Source organism: Microcebus murinus, chromosome 9 (genome assembly GCF_040939455.1).
Source record: "Microcebus murinus isolate Inina chromosome 9, M.murinus_Inina_mat1.0, whole genome shotgun sequence".
Taxonomy (NCBI): domain Eukaryota; kingdom Metazoa; phylum Chordata; class Mammalia; order Primates; family Cheirogaleidae; genus Microcebus; species Microcebus murinus.
In genome coordinates, this window is record NC_134112.1 from 96,651,487 (window position 1) to 96,664,469 (window position 12,983).

The 12,983-nt window shown below is 43.7% G+C and overlaps 1 protein-coding gene across 3 annotated transcripts in view; it reads left to right on the forward strand.

Moving 5' to 3' along the window:
- Window positions 1–816: 816 nt before the first annotated feature.
- Window positions 817–12,983, forward strand: part of CUL1 (cullin 1) — a 106,271-nt gene continuing 94,104 nt past the window's right edge. Inside the window, exon 1 of one of the 3 annotated variants that reach the window (XM_020289679.2) lies at window positions 817–834. The gene's annotated coding sequence lies outside the window, so the exon portion shown is untranslated. Of the gene's footprint in view, window positions 835–1,291; window positions 1,462–2,310; window positions 2,332–12,983 lie in introns of those variants that run through there. The other 2 variants (XM_012768144.3, XM_020289680.2) reach the window with 2 other exon arrangements.

Here is a 12,983-nt window from a genome sequence, read left to right on the forward strand (position 1 = left end):
GCTCTGGTAGAGCCTTTCTGCCCCCAGTGGTAATAGATTCTTGTAGTGTTTAGTTGGGAGAAAACAGGAAGTCACATTCATCACATCTTTTGCCCAGATGACAAGATAATCTGAAATCCCTCCTTGCTTGTGCGTGGAATCAGCCACTGCCTGTTGTGAGCCATGCTGTTAAACAGCCAGCTCTTGCTAGGTGTGGGGGCACTTGCCCCCTTTCTCCAGCCTCGTCACCTCAGAAATGAGTGGCTATTTGCGCTGCCAAAATTTTTATTTAATTTGAATATTCCAAATGTCCAATTCTGACGATTAATTTCAAAGGAATGAGATGACTTCAGACTACACACGAAAACAGCACTTTTTCATAGTCACACCTCATGCCATCCTAGAAGTAATCAAAGTCTTCTATTCTTGATTTGTCCTTACCAAGGCGAGGGTAAAAAGTGAATCTTTGCCAATATTTGCCAAACATGAGTTGGTTAAAGGGTTAGGAGAGGGAAGCCCAGTTTGGTTTTATTTTAGAAATGATTTAAAATCAGAGAGACGTGCAGATGGGCTCAGGCTTTCAGGAGCTGATGCCTAAGGCCTGGCCTGCAGGGTAAAGGGGGTCGAGACTCAACTACTCGTTTCTCTGAGGTCTGCGCGGATTTGCGGGTCCACCTGCCCGCGTCTGACTGCGGCTCCTCTCCCAGTCCGGAGGCCGCAGCTGGGTGCAGCCGAGTTCCATGCCGCCCAGGGGGGCGTGTGCGCGCAGGGGAGGGGCAGGGGGGAGGCGAGAGCCCCTCTCCTCGGGGTGCTTCGGGCAGTTTCTCCAGAAGCTGGCGTCCCCCACCTGAGAAGGTCAGCCCTGCCCGCGAGGTCCGAAGTGGCGGGAACGGGTCTTCAGAGGCGGCCCCGAAGCAAGGGAGGCTGTAAAACCCGGCGGAGGATCCGGGGCGCCGGGCCGGGGATGACTCGGGGGTTTAGGGGTCGGGGGCCGTGGGCTTGCAGGTAGAAATGCCCCCCGCGAGCGGCGGCCTCGGCCACTTAGGGGGCGACCCCCGGGGCTGTGGGCCACGGCTGGAGGGAGGTTTCCGGGCCCCTCCCGCGCCTCGGTCTTGCGGGGCGATGGCGGCGACGGTTTCCCGGCTCCCCCGCCCCGGACGCCGATGGCGGTGCGTTCCGGCCCTCCCCCAACAGCTTCTCCCCCGCGGCCGCCGGAGCCGGTGAGGCCGGGAGGGCGGGGAGCCGCGGAGGGAAGGCGAGAGGGCGGAGGTTGCGTGGTGCAGGCGGCGGCGGCGGGAGGAGGGCCGGGCGGCAGGGGAGGAGGAGGAGGCGGGCTCCGTGTCGCACGCAGCTCCAGGCGGGGCAGCCCCGGTGGCTGAGGGACGCAGCCAGACCTTGGCGGGACGGGGCTTTCGCCGGGGCCCGGGCCCAGCAACCAGGCGGAGACGTTGCCGGAGCCTTTGAGGCACCAGGGAGATGCGGGTGAGTGTCGGCGGCCGCCGGGGCCGAGGGGAGGCGGCGGCGGAGCAGGCCCGGCCCCGAGCCGCGGTGTCGCAGTGACTGGGGCCGCGGCGGCCAGGCTCAGGCGCCGGGCGAGGCCTGAGCCGCCGAGCCGCGGCCGGGCGGAATGGCGGCCGGGCCAGGGGACTCGTGGGCGGAGGACGCTGGGGCGAGAGGGGAGCGAGCGGCGCCCGCCCTGAGTCACCCCGGCCGGCTTGGGCCTGGCTGGGCCGCAGCCCCGGACGCGGGCTCGGAGCGGCCAGGCCTGGACTGCGCACTGGGAAAAAGCCCGATTCATCGCGCCCGGGGTGGCGGCCTGGCGGCGCCGGCCTCTTTCCCGTCGGTGACCGGGCTTGGCCCGCGGAGGCCGGGCCGGCGTGTGGCCCTGGGCGGCTCGGGCGTCCACGCCTCGCCTCGCCTCGTGCGGCGACCCCCGCGGGACGCCGGGACTCGTGCCCTTCTCTCCCTCGCCCCCTTCAGATCACGCTTCTCCCCTGGGCGCCGCTTTCGGCCGGACTCGTGCTCTCCCGTGAGCCCGGGGCTCGCGCGCCGGACGAGCCGCCGAGCCGGGCTCTCGCTTTCCGGTTCCCTGCCGCGGCTCTCGCTCGGGTTCCCCGCCTGCATTGTTGCGACGGTGCAGGGCGCTATTATTGGGTAACAGTGGCCCTTTTTGCCCCGTTCTCTTGGAGGAGCGGGCCGGGGCAGGCGCGCAGGGATGCGAGTGCGGCGGCCGAGCGGGACAGAGCCCCCCGGCGCCCGCCGAGCGCTCGAGAGTCGGGCCGGGCCCTGCGCCGCGGCCTCGGCGCGCCTCCGGCCCGGGCCTCGACGGGAGCGCGCGCCCGGACCCCGGAGGTAACCGGCGCCCGCCCAGGCAGCGGGGATGGGGGTCCCCAGGCTTGGGGCGCGCGCGCCTTTATTCCCAAGGCGTGAGTAGCCCGAAAACCCACTCTTTCTGCCACCTGTGTAATGTCGTGTAGTCGTGTAGTGTAGACGTAAGGTAATTAAGAAAGTGAGGAATGCTTGTAAACACTCCTTGAAATTAATCCCCAAAGTTAAGGCTTTTCTTTCTAGCTAGCTTTGCCAAAAAGAGGATTCTCTTTTCCGATTGGGTCACTGTTGTTGCTTTTAGTTCCTAGTAGGGGTTAGTGGTAAGTGCGCAAATACTGAATTGCAGTCAACTTACTCAAGTGTTTATTTGCTCTGTGTAATTGCTCTTTCCGGTAGTAACATTAAAATAGTCAAAAGTTATGTGTGGGGTAAATGGTCACACTTTTTGAAATGCGCTTAATGGGGTGGCAGAAGAGGAACTAAATTCATTTTTACTTTAAGCCATGAGTTTCTAGGACCTAAGTATATCTTGGCGCCCTACAGATTGTGTGGAGTTTTAAGTTTAACGCTTCATTTAGTTCTGCACCCGAAAATGGACCCGATTTTCAGAAATCCTGTATAGTTAACGTATTATGTAGCAAAATATGTGATATTTAAAATGTAAAACCATCATTTAAAAAAATATTTGGATATGAGATTTTTCTTTGTTTAAAAAGGTTTTTGGATGTTAGAAAAATTTTTACTTGAAAGTTCTTTTTATTGCTTTCCATGGTAAGTCGAAGTAGTTGCATCGCATTTCAAATTCCAAAGCATGCAAACACAAAGACTGGCTTGCTTTAACTCTATTATGCCCATTTTTGGAGGTTTCAGGAGGGTGCTCATTAAGCTTGAGAGAAATGACTGAATTGCTTTCTAAATATGTTAAACTTATTTTTTTTTTCTCATTAGCCTCATCTTTTAAAAACTATTTTGCTAAAAACCAAACCAACTTTAGATATACTAGAGTGTCCCACTAATGTATAAAAGCCAGTCTCCCTTTCTGAGAGCGGCAAGCTCAGGTCCTTGCAGGCATGCCCCCATTCCTAACGCAGCATACCACATCAGAAGACAGGGACAAATGCATGCCCCAGTGGATTCTGCACCATTTCCTTAGGTAAGATATTATAGTTCATTAGACTTCTTAACCAATTTTTCCTTCTAGCTGTAATTAAGTTAGTCTCGTCAATGCAGCTTTATTTCCCATACATTTAGACTGAATTCCTTGAGGGCAGGGATAGTCCTTATTTATTTTTGCATCCCCAAAGTAACATAGAACTTGATCATGGTGGTACCTCAGTTGATTTTTTTGAATGAATGAGTTTTCTGGAATAATTCTAACTTAAACCTAATGTTTGACTGCTTGCCCTGATTTTGGCTGCAGAAAACATAGTTCCTGTACTGACTATGGTTAAGAATGCAAGCTGTGTTATTATTACACACTTCTTGAAAGGAAAATTTGTCATCTCATTCTTCTTTTTCTACTCCCCTTTCTTCTATCCCTGCCCTGCTCCGGCCATTCTCCCCACCCCCGCAATCTGGTATCTAGCACTGTGCCCTAACAGTGGGATGCTCGGTTTTTCTTCAACTGTGGAAATCCAGGAAAGTGGCGAGAAAACAACTTGTGAAAACTTCAATTAGCTTTTTTCCCTTCAAAACTAGTTTTAAGGTGTGGATTTTTAAACTTTTTGTGTTTGCTTTTTGGGAAACAAAATTGGTTTTTTTCCCCAGCTTAACTATGGCAGCCTTGCCTTTGACATGAAGTTGTTTGGTAGTGGAGGCTCTTTCCTATTGTGAAGATGAAGCAAGCCATTGGTGACAGGAGAGTCTGATGGGAAGTCTTTATGGGAGAGACCATTTGGGGTCATTGAGGACCTTTTATCAGAATGTCACTCCCAGTATACCCAGAGGTATGGATAGTATGCCTTTCAGCATGGGGAATTAAAATGTATATACTTTAAATTGAGGAGTTGTTACTTGCCATTCTTCAGATTTAAAAAATTAGGGCACCAAACCTTATCCTTAGGAATGTGTTCTTGTGGTGTTTTTTCTTTTGGGGACAGGGTCTTTCTCTGTTGCCTGGGCTAGAGTGCAGTGGTGGCATCATAGTTCACTGCAACCTCAAATTTCTGGCTCAAGCAGTCCTCCAGAGTAGCTGGAACTACAGACAACACCGTGCACCACACCTGGCTAGCTTTTGTATTTTTAGTAGAGGTGAGTTCTCCTATGTTGCCCAGGCCAATCTTGAACTCCTGGCCTCAGGTGATCCTCCCACCTTGGCCTTCCAAATAGCTAGGATTATAGCCTCCATGCCCGGCTGTGTTTCTGTTTTTATTCCTTGGTAGGTCCCAAAGCCATGGACTTTCTACTGTCAGCAATTGAGTCGATCTGGAATAAAATGTCTTTTGAAGACCATTGGCTTCATTTTGAACTTGTCTTTTAGGTATGTCTGGAGAAAAAGGCCAATTTTGAGGGCCATGTCTCAGTTTCCTCGTTTAAAAAAATATTTGGTAGTTTAAGGCAGGGGTCCTTAAACTTTTTAAACAGGGCCCAGTTCGCTGTCCCTCAGATGGTTGGAGGGCCAGACTATAGTTTAAAAAAAACTATGAACAAATTTCTGTGCACACTGCACATATCTTATTTTGAAGTAAAAAACCAAATGGGCAAAAACTCCCGCATGTGGCCCGTGGGCCGTAGTTTGAGGACGCCTGGTTTAAGGTGTCTTTCTTTTGTTTTGTTTCAAAACCAAGAAATGAGCATTAAGTGAAAACTAAATCAAATTTGGATAAAACCCTTAAGTTTGTTTTATTACTGAGGACTTTAAGCTTCTTGTTTATAATATGTACATTTAGTAATGCACACTGTAAACAGAACTGTTGTAACACTTAATGACTTTTGAATTTTTTTACACACAGAGGTATTTTCTAGCTTAGAAAAAAACTGAGACATTGATTTACTCATTTATTTTGTTTAGGTATAGACTATTTTGCTTGGGAGAGAATACATGGAGTCTAGTTCAAGCTTATCTTTGCTGGGCCCATATTTCCTCATTTATAAAATGAGTTGGTTTTTAGTTGACCACTGTTTCAGATTTCTTTAGGTCCTTAAAGTCTGTAGATTCCATGAGAATGCCACTGCTTTTAACATTGATGGTATTTGGAAAAACTATCTTATAAAGCATAATGTATCATATTCATGCTTGAAAACCAGACTTGTAAAGCCTAAGTTTGATAGTCATTTAAATTTTTTTTTTTTTTTTTTTGAGACAGAGTCTCACTTTGTTGCCCAGGCTAGAGTGAGTGCCGTGGCGTCAGCCTGGCTCACAGCAACCTCAGTCTCCTGGGCTCAGCGATCCTACTGTCTCAGCCTCCCGAGTAGCTAGGACTACAGGCATGTGCCACTATGCCCGGCTAATTTTTTGTATATATATTTTTAGTTGGTCAATTAATTTCTTTCTATTTTTAGTAGAGACGGGGTCTCGCTCAGGCTGGTTTCGAACTCCTGACCTTGAGCAATCCGCCCGCCTCGGCCTCCCAAAGTGCTAGGATTACAGGCGTGAGCCACCGCGCCCAGCCTCATTTAAATTTTTTTTCCCTTGGAAAACTTGGGCCAAATAGGTGCACAGTTCTGCTGTCTCTGGCTCCTACTCCATGCTTTGACATGATTGCAGTTCCGTTTCCAGAATTTCATGTCTCTTCTTTTTCTCCTTTTTGTTACCTGACCGCTCAGGCATTGCCATCTCTGGAAAGCTGGGCCTGACATCCAGGTCTGGGTTAGGAGCCTTCCCTGGTGACGTCCTGCCTGTGTCAACTTTCATACCGCTTAAGCTGTTAATTATAGTTGGTGGTTCCTCCTGGTAAACCGACCTCCTTTCCTTTAGGACAGGGGCGATGTCATGTGCATCTTTTCCCAGTGCCTCGAACACTGCACTTGTCAGCATTCGTGTACATCCTCCCACTGGAAATCTTTACGGGGCCCTCTGTTTAGGTACCAGGGTTAACCCACCTTACAGAATCTAGGAGTAGGAACGTCTGATAAAGTGGTGAGGCCCAGAGTTAGAACGTACAGAGTAATTACAGGGTTTGAGCTTTTGACCAAATGATCCCTAAGTGTTTTACTGATTTATTTGAAGGTAGAAGACTAGAAGAGATTAAAATAAAAATACTTTAAGGATTGCTATCTGATAATTGATAGTTATGACAGAATTAATTGTGCAGAACTGTGATTGACTACCAAGAATGAGCTTATTCTTCCTGGTCTTTTAGTAACATGGAAAGAGAATAATTGGGCACTGATAGCATAGACATGAACAGTTCTGGAACTTTGGGGCTGTTGTTAAATTGGGTGTGATGTTATGACTCATTGGCCTTGCACAAATTCGTGAAACTATTCAAGACTGCTCAAATCTAACAAGCTGCAATTTTTTTAAAGGCCTTTGTCAAAAAATACTTTAGGAAACAGATTGTATGAAATGAGTGCAGCCACTTAAAATATGTATGAAGTGTATTCATTGGCGAAAAAATAAGTAGTAAAAATGGTTGTAATTTTGCCAGGGGTAAACGTGCTTTTAAATATTTTTTAATAAAAAGTTTAAGAACCAAAAGATAGTAGCATGGTGACCTCAGGATGGAGAAAACCTCTCTTAACACCAAAAGTAAGAGCTATAAAATAAAAGATGTGTTTGACTACTTCAGAATAATAAAACTTTTGTGTGTTAATTTCATAAACAGAGTTAAAAGTGGAAAACTAAGAAAAATATTGCAACTTCCAAGCAATAAGTTTTCCTTACTATAAAAAGAGAGAGTGTAAAAAAAAAAAAAAAAAAAAGAGAGAACCCTCCCTCCATGGAAAAGATGGTAAAGAGGTACTCCCAGAAATGCAAATCAGTGAGATACTGTTTTTAAAAGTTTTGGCGTAGATTAAAAAATAAGCCACTTCTGCTGAGGGTATGGAGAAATAATGAGCCTACTCATACATTGCTAGAAAGGGTGTAATATTTTTCAAAATCAAAATAGGTAACAGGAGCTTACAAAATGTGTATGTACTTTGCAATAGCTATTCCACTTCTAAAGATTTAGTCTAACAAAATATAAAGAATGATTATTCTGTCCTGGATGTGCCGTTGTTTAATGAATGCTCTGTTACTGAGCATTTGTTTTCATTATTTTGCTGTTATTAAGGATGATGATTTCAGCATCCTTTAGATAAATCCTTGCATTTCCGTACTATAATGAGTATTTAATAAGAAATGACAAAAACATACTATAAAACAACATATGTAATATCTAAAGTATTTTTTGGTTGTGTGAGTATATGTGTTTTTTAAAAAGTTAATAAACCAAGATGTTAATAATGATTATCTCAGAGCAGTGGAATTGTGAGTTTTAGTTTATTCTTTCTGGTGTTTTTTTCCTCCAACTTTGATGATACACATGTATTTATAGTACAGTGTATCGATTTATAAAAACAAGAAATCTTAAGACAGTACAAGCAGGGGTGCTACTGGCAAGGAAGCTGTTTCTGCTTAGTTTTAGGCTGAAATCACTCAGTGTTTGCTTTGCTTTCCAGGTGTGTTGGTGCGTAGGGTTAAATATTTAACTTTGGTGTGCTGTATTTCCAGGGGTCGGGTTCTCCTTTGCCAGTCTCATCTTCGGTTCATTTCCTTACAACTTAGTCCTTCAAATGCTTGAGGTCCACTTGTTTCATGCCCTCCTTTCTTAATCTCATGAAACTCATTTACATTTTGATATTTGATCATATTTACTGATAACAGTAGATTAGATACTGATGAACTGTCTTCAGTGTGGAAGTTTCCTTTTCTCAGTGATAATTGTGAACTTCATATCCTTTTTTGCTTAGTTCACAACTCCTAGTGATAGTAGGTGCATTTTAGATTGAATGTTTAAACTTAATATCATTATGCTTAGGAATATAAATTTGCTGAAAATTAGAAAAAGTAAATTATTTTGGTACAATTTGTGCTCTAGCTTGGGAAATTGAAAGGTTGCTATTGGATATTTAAGGAATGTATTCTAAAGGCATGAATTAGGAATACTGTAGGAATTATGAGAAAATACATACCCAGAAATGTGTCACCAAAGCCAGGAAGGAAGATGCCTTTCCTGCGTAGAAATTAATTGTATATTAACTAAAATATTTGTACTCCTGATAGGCACCCGAAAGTCAGAATGGGGAAAAGGCAAGAGAGTTCAGATTTCCCTTCCTCAGGGTTGGAAAGAGGCCTGCTTGTGTCAGACTGAAAGGAAAGGTTTGGAATCCTGGACAAGCCTGATAAACCATGGACCAGACTCTTCCATCCCAGGTGGAATCCCAGGAATAGTAGCAACCAGGCAATTTCCTCTGCTCTCAACCCCAAGCTTGTCTTTGGGAGCTTGGGAGACTCGTTTGGGAGAGGGTGGAAAAGGAAAAAAGTCTAGAGTGATTTCTTCTGACTTCTCCCATCTTAAAGATTTAAAAGATTTACCTGCAGTTTCATCATACATGCAGTAATTATACTTAGTACAGGCAGAAGATCCCTAATTTGAAACTCAAAGGTGCTCCAAAATCCAAAACTTTTTGATCGTCAACATGACACAACAAGTGGAAAATTCCACACCTCACCTCATGTGACAGGTCACAGTTAAAACACAGGCATACAACGCTATTTAGTGTCCTCAAGGGAGAAATAAAATTACACTCAGGCTGTGTGTTCAAGGTGTATTTGAAACGCATTAATTTTGCATTTAGACTTGGGTTCCATCTCCAAGATACCTCAAATATTTCAAAATCTGAAAAAATCCCAAATCTGAAACACTTGCGTACCCGCATTTCAGATGAGGGATACTCAACTTGCTTCAGCACTTAGCACATGGTGAAGACTGTGCTGAACATGTTTTATGGCTTAGTAACTGCTTGCCCTCAGCTTTCTGCTGCTTGCAAGTGCCTCAGGCTGGACAGAAATCTACTTATGCCATCCTGGTTGAAGGTAGACTTTGGCACAGCGCAGGAATGAGTGCGTTACATCAGTCATCGAATAGAGACTGCTGCGGTTAGGGTGTCTTCTGTTTGGTATGTTGACGAAAGGCTACATGGGCACCGGGTGTAGAGAGTAGGTGCTACCAACAAGGGACCCAGAGGACGCAGAAGGGAAAGGGCTTAGGGATGCTGAAGACTCACTTTGCAGATTGAGCAATTTGCCTAGAGTTAACTCTTCAGCGATACCTTTGTACACATTCTGTGCAATAGGGGACTTTGCCCTGCGACAGAATTGCATTTTTGTTTGTTTGGTTTCTTATGTCTACAGTTTAGCTGGGGCTTTTCTGGTGAAGCATATCATGTGTGATCACTTTTGACGTTTTTAAACTTATGTTTGTTTTTGTCATTATGGTTTTTATAGGAAAGGAGCTCTGCTTTACCGCTCTGTTACTGCATTTTCAGGATTTTTTTTTATTTATTTAGGGTAATATTTGCCCATCTTTATTCTGTAACATGTAGTTTGGGGGAAAGATCTGTGAATAAATAAATTTATGAAATGCTGGGTTGCATATTGAAGGGCCTTTAAAATGTTAACGTGCACCGCCTCTCCTCTAGGGAGATACCTCTTATAGGGTATGTACACACATATATATAGGTGCACCCTTAATTTAATAATAGCCTTTGAAGGAAGAAAACACCCCAACATACTAAAGAACATGTTTTGTAGAACATATACTGATTTTGAAATCATAGAATATGGAAAATTTTGTGCCTTAATAGAGATTTGGTATGTAGTAAATCAATGTGCGTGTTTTTTTTCTGTCTTTTGTGGAGCACTGATTAGCGTCTGGTAGCACAGTGTTGGAAGTGCGATAGAGGCCAGGATTCCAGTGAATATGGGTATAGGTTTAGTTGTCGAGAAGTAATTTTTGTTTCACTTTAGCCCTTTTCTAAATCCTATTACAAGAAGTATCTAAAAATTTTGCTAAAAGCTTATTGGATCAGCATTAATCCATAATTACTACTTAGAATCAACAAAATCAGAGTTTATGCCATTCACATTTGAGAAATGGTGTCATACATATATTGACTTTTTCTAAACTTAGAAAAGAGTGGTTTGTAACACTAACTACAAAGAGATTTCAAATTCCTTTTTTTCTTTTAAAAGCATCTCAGTACTACTTTACTTTTCCTCTTTAAAGCTCTCTTAATTCTTTCCTGATTTATTAGAGTAGACCTCCTGCATTTCTAGTTCAGTGGTTTTCAGAGTATGGACACTGTTCTCATGATGCCTCAGGTCAGGTTAGTTTGGGAAATGTAAGCAGGTCTGTTCTCTAGGGCATTTTGTGGGTATGACATGTACCCATTTTCCAGACTTGGACCAGGTTACTATTTTTTTTTTCTTAGATAGTCTCTTGGTGCTAGGGTTCTGTGGAGAGCACTTGCTGTTCTAGTTATATCTTACCTCCTTTTCTTACTCTTCTTGAGCATTCAGAAGAATATGACTTGATCCTCCGTTCCAGTTTGTTTTGCTTTGGGGTTTTTGGTTTTATTTAGGCTAATCAGTCTTCAGCAGCTTCCAGCTGTGATCCTGTCAGGCCTGCTGACCACCTTCAGGGCTGTTCCACTTGGCTGACCTGCCCTTACTTCCAAGAGGGATCAGCGTGCCCCAGCTGGACTCTGTTCCTGCTCGCCAGATCACATCCCACTTCTTTACTTCTTCTGAGACACAGGCTTAAAACCTTGATTTAAACCTTGATTTTCCTCTCTCGTCCTTATATAGTGATCTACCAAATCTTACTAGTTTCTCTTCAGAATGCTCTTATTCATTCCTCCCCTTTTGGCCCTGCTGTTACCAGCTTCAGGCTGTGCTTCTATGCTAGTGCCAAGTGGGATTTGTCCCACCTCCCAGGCTGCAGTCCCCCAGGGCAGGCATTTGAGTCACCATGATTTGGTGGAGTGGGCTCTGCTCTCTGTCTTTATCAGCCCTTTAACATAAACATCCTATCTCATCCCCATAAGCTTAAAAAGCCCCACTGAAAGTCTAGCTATGTGTACAATACCAACTTTTTTTAAAACTGGCTCTGCTGCACTTCTCACGTGAAAGTAGCTGAGTGTTGGTTCTGAGTATTTGTATTATAAATGTTGACATTTAATATTGATATGGCTGATTTATGGAAAACGATGATTAAAAAATTCACAGATTATAACCAGAAAACCATATATATTACACTAAAGTTTCATTTTGAAAGTATGGATATTGAGTAAGACAAATGTCCACATTGTTTTTTAGGTAAATATATAGGTGAGTGTGTATATATAACTAGGTAAGTTATTCTTTTAATAGTTGTAGGGAAAGTGATTTCAAAAACATTCTGATAGCTCTCTTGTAACAGTGAATAAAACTATAGGTTTACATTACAAAGATGATTTTTCCCCCCAAAATGAAGAGGACTTGTTTATTTTATTGACAATTCAGTGCAAACTAAAGTGAGTTTAAGCACATACTTTGTTGTGTGTGTGATCTGAAAATAATTAATCCTAAAATATGCTTCTCTTTATTCTATTGCATTTATATTTTTTAGAAGTTGATTTATTTGCAGAACTTTGTGGAAATTTTATTTTATTTTGTTTTATTTTATTTTATTTATTTTTGAGATGGGAGTCTCTCTTTGTTGCCCAGACTAGAGTGAGTACTGTGGCATCAGCCTAGCTCACAGCAACCTCAAACTCCTGGGCTCAAGCGATCCTCCTGCCTCAGCCTCCCGAGTAGCTGCGCCACCATGCTCGGCTAATTTTTTCTATATATATTTTTAGTTGTCCAGCTAATTTGTTTATATTTTTAGTAGAGATGGGGTCTTGCTCTTGCTCAGGCTGGTTTCGAACTCCTGACCTTGAGCGATCCACCCGCCTGGGCTCTGATAAGAAATTTTATTTTAGAAAATTGAATCACATTTGTGAAGTCTAAGTCCTCTAAAGTACCTCATTATATATGAGTTCTTGATGACATAAAACTATGGGGAAAATCTGGATTTTGTGATTTTGGTGTTCTTTACATTTTTAAAAACATTAAATATATTTTCAGTGGGGAACATGGATTAATGGTTTTCAAAATAAGCTACTTGAAGCGCAAGTCTGAAAGCCTTGCTTGAGAAAATTCAAAAGTCAATGTAGTAAATGATGTGAAATCAAGAATAGTGATAGACTTTTTTTGATACTTCCCACCCTACACTTAAGCTCAACAGTGAAGATTATGGTACTGCTGCAGTCACAACTAGTGTACCGGCAGAAATTAGTAGCAATCTTAAAACGTAGGACGTTCTTTATGCTTATTTAAAATGTGGGCTTTAATTATTGTAGAGAAGATGGCACATGGTATAGTAGAGATGCTTTTGTGTCTCTTCCATCCCTAAACAGTAACCTAAAAAAGCACACTACTCTTAGTGTGACAAAAACAAGTCGTACAGACCCTGAGGGAAATTCACTAGAAAATTTTGCAACTAAAAAGAAAGGCTTGTCTTGACTAGGGGCATTTCAATAAAAAACACAAGTATGGTGTGGCCTGGTGGCTTACACCTATAAGCCTAACACAATCATCCTGAGGTGGGATGGTTGCTTGAGGTCAGGAGTTCAAGACCAGCCTTAGCAAAAACGAGACCCTGTCT